The sequence below is a fragment of the Rhagoletis zephyria genome, unplaced genomic scaffold (genome assembly GCF_001687245.7).
Source record: "Rhagoletis zephyria isolate East Lansing unplaced genomic scaffold, Rhagoletis_zephyria_1.1 Rzeph_scaffold_00103, whole genome shotgun sequence".
Lineage (NCBI taxonomy): Eukaryota > Metazoa > Arthropoda > Insecta > Diptera > Tephritidae > Rhagoletis > Rhagoletis zephyria.
In genome coordinates this window covers 7468-10860 of record NW_016157187.1, presented here as the reverse complement: position 1 = coordinate 10860, position 3393 = coordinate 7468, and positions in this window count along the sequence as shown.

Below are 3393 nucleotides of genomic sequence, written 5' to 3'. Positions count from 1 at the left end.
AATTTTTCCATGACAGTTTTCATCAATAACTGTTATGTTCGATCCCTGGCAGTCACACCATTGGTACAATACATCGAATTGCTATGGAGAGATAAATATTAACAAGGGAAACAGGTCAAAAAGGCTAAATTTAAATTAAAATTTTGAATCAAGGGAGACACGAAACGTGTGATTCTTTAATTTGTTTACAGATATGACTAAGCGGACAAAATAGGCAAATGCCTTCAAATCCTAACCCTGGTGATTATGTAGATACTAAAATGCTTGCCGCATGGAAGCAAGCTTTCTTAGAAAATCTATGGTAATGAGACGCTATTCAAGCGAAAATATACAGAGACGCACATATGTATGTATGTATGTATGTGCATAAGGGTGTGTGTAAACAAGTGCTCCTGCTCACTTTCATTTCTGTAAGTAATATTGCAGTGCCTTGGTTGAGAGGTGTAGCTTTCTTCACAAACAAGTCGGAGGTCGTGGTTTTGGTGCAATTTGTGCGTATGGTTTGTGTATTTGTGGCATTCACTGCTTCTACGTGTTTTTTTTTTTTTTTGTGCTTTTGTTTTTGTTATCATGCGCTTCTCATTGTTAGCATTGTTTGCCGTTAACTATTATCCTTGATTGGACGCCTGATGTTCGTAATTTTTTTCTTCCTAAGTTCCTTTCTTTCCTTTATCTTGGTTTTATTGTTTTTGATTTTATTTTTGCCACTGCCTCTAATATGGCCTTACTTGCGTACTTGGATTTCTTCCTTCAGGGATAAAAAGTGACAGGTGTAGGTAGGGCTTTGGTTATGGCAATTTAGCGGAATAATTTATGCGAACCCAGCGATTTTTTTACAATCTCGCTTAGGTACATATGTATGTATGTACATAAGTATCTATGTATAATGTGTTCTTCAGCTATGTAAATATGTCGCAGAATCCTTAGTTAGAAAGAAATTAGAAAAAAATCAAAAAAGTTGCACATCGACAATTTTCTAGTTTAAAGTGTCTGCAAAATACCGTTGCTTTTTGACATTTTTTTTTTTGCTGGCGGTGCCACGCATTTTCTTCCATACAAAGTGACTACATATGTTCAACAATTTTTTTTATGGAAGAATATAAACAAAAAAAGATTATCTTGAAAGTTTCACTTTATTATACTAGAATTTAATGGACTAAAAACTGCATATGTACTTAGAATCTCGCTGCAAAGTTTAAAATATGGATTTATATGGTGCTTATAATTAACTAAATTTTAAAAATATAAACTTATTTTAAACAGAGGAAAAGATAATAACAGCTTTCGTTTGTAATTTTTTTTTATTTAAATTAAAACCTTCGCATTTCCAAAAAATCAAGCTACTAGCGAAGCAAATGGATGAGTACATATAAAAGTTGGAAATGGTCAAATGAAATAGTAATATTTTTTTCTTACGAAATATGAGCAGGAAAATATGTCACTTAAAAATTATAATTCTGAAGACAAACTATATCTTTTGGGGCGACAAACCACTTACGAGAGAAGGCACACCTCATCAGACGTACATAATAAAAAGAGAGTGCAATATTTTTCATACGATCCACAGTGTTTCGACTATATGGAGGCAGGTGAAAATGATAGTACACCTGCACCGATTTCACTGAAACTTGACGTCTGCTCTACATAGTTTTACTTTGAAATAGAGAATTATGAAATTTTGATGGTGAGTAGATAATGTAAAATTTGTTATTTATGACTTTTACTTTTCCATCTCTAAGTCCAACCGGTTTTTTTTTTATCAACTGTCACCATATACTTTTTTCTACCTGCCTCCATATGTCGAAACACTGTGCGATCCAGCAACGTAGACGACTTTAGGCTTGTCGTTGCGCTGATCTGGGTGCCGATGCACAGCAACATTCATGACAACGAAACCGTTCTGAAATCGGTCGGCTCGGGATAGATGAGCTATACATTTAAAATATGTATGTGACTGCACGCAGCGGTAAAAACTTACAAAGCTGCAAGGACCTGTACATGTTTGTCGCGCAAAACTGGGCAGGAAGGATTCGTCTCGACTAACTGCCAAAACTAGGACCTTAACACATAGCCAAAACTTAGCTTCAGCATAAGAAACGCAGAGCATATGCTGTGCCACTTTGCGACTCTGAGTAACGAGGAACATTTGCGAGTTATCACGTTAAGTACGTGGGCTGAGCTTGATAAAGCACGATCATATTAACTTGAAATATATTCTGTTCTGGGTTTGAAGATATGCCGAAAAAAACGTTTATATTTAAAAGGCGCAAATAAAATATTAGAAACAATTTTCGATATAATTAAGTATTTGACTAATAAAGTTCCTTCAGAAAAATTCTATATTAAGGACACATGCTTGAAAAACAACACATTGCAGACATAAAGTGATTGTGGAGCATTGAGAGATGTCGCTTTATTTTTAAATGCCCCAGCTGGGAAAAGGATTTTCATGTCATGCGACAAACGACGCTCTAACTATGGAAACACTAAAATTCACTGATAAATTGTATGTAATAACTGATAAAAAAAAGTACCGTAATGGTGCACTGAGGAGTGTTAGTATAAAAAAAACGGCCAAAAGTCAGATTTATGAACTTCGACACAACTCTCTTTAAATGTGTTATTTCTTAAGCGGTCGCTCCCCGGCAGGCAATGACAAACCACCGAGTGTATTTCTGTTATTAATAAAGCTTCGCATAAAATCCATTTGCCGTTCGGAGGCTGCATAAAACTGTATGTCACCACAAATTGGAGGAGAAGTTCGGCCAAGCACTTAGCAAAAGTGTAAGCGCCAGTTTACCTCACGAAAATGCCACGGAAAAGGTATATCGTCAGAACGAAAAAACGGTTTTTCTTTGAAGGCATTGACTTGATAGACGGTATTTTCTCTAGCTATTATTTTATAAATCTGTTGTTTTAACGATTTTACGCGTTTTATGCATAATTCTCGATACCTGGAGTTCAGGGTTACTAAATCTCAGTTTCTTTACAACGGCAATTTAGGCGATTTTCCAACTGGTCGATGAGCGATTTGGAAATGCATCGACGATATGTATATTTGGTTTGAGGTGAATTTTGGTTGTTGTGGTAGTGTAATACTGATTCTCGCCGGGTTTCAACGGTTTGACCTAAACGTATTGGCGATTTTCATGAAATTGTGTATTCGAAAAAGCAATATAAAAATTAATCCAAACTGCTCTAAGCACCGTACCAGAAGCAAGGGTTGAACTATCTGAGAACTTATCCCGTGCTAGTATAGCTTTCAGTGATTTGCACCTTAGACATTGCCAGACAGAGCACCCTGGAGATGATTTTCCCTGACAGGTAGGGTATAGGAGTTCCTGTGACAACCTGAATCCTATTTCTGGACAAATATGCTTTTACCGATGCAAA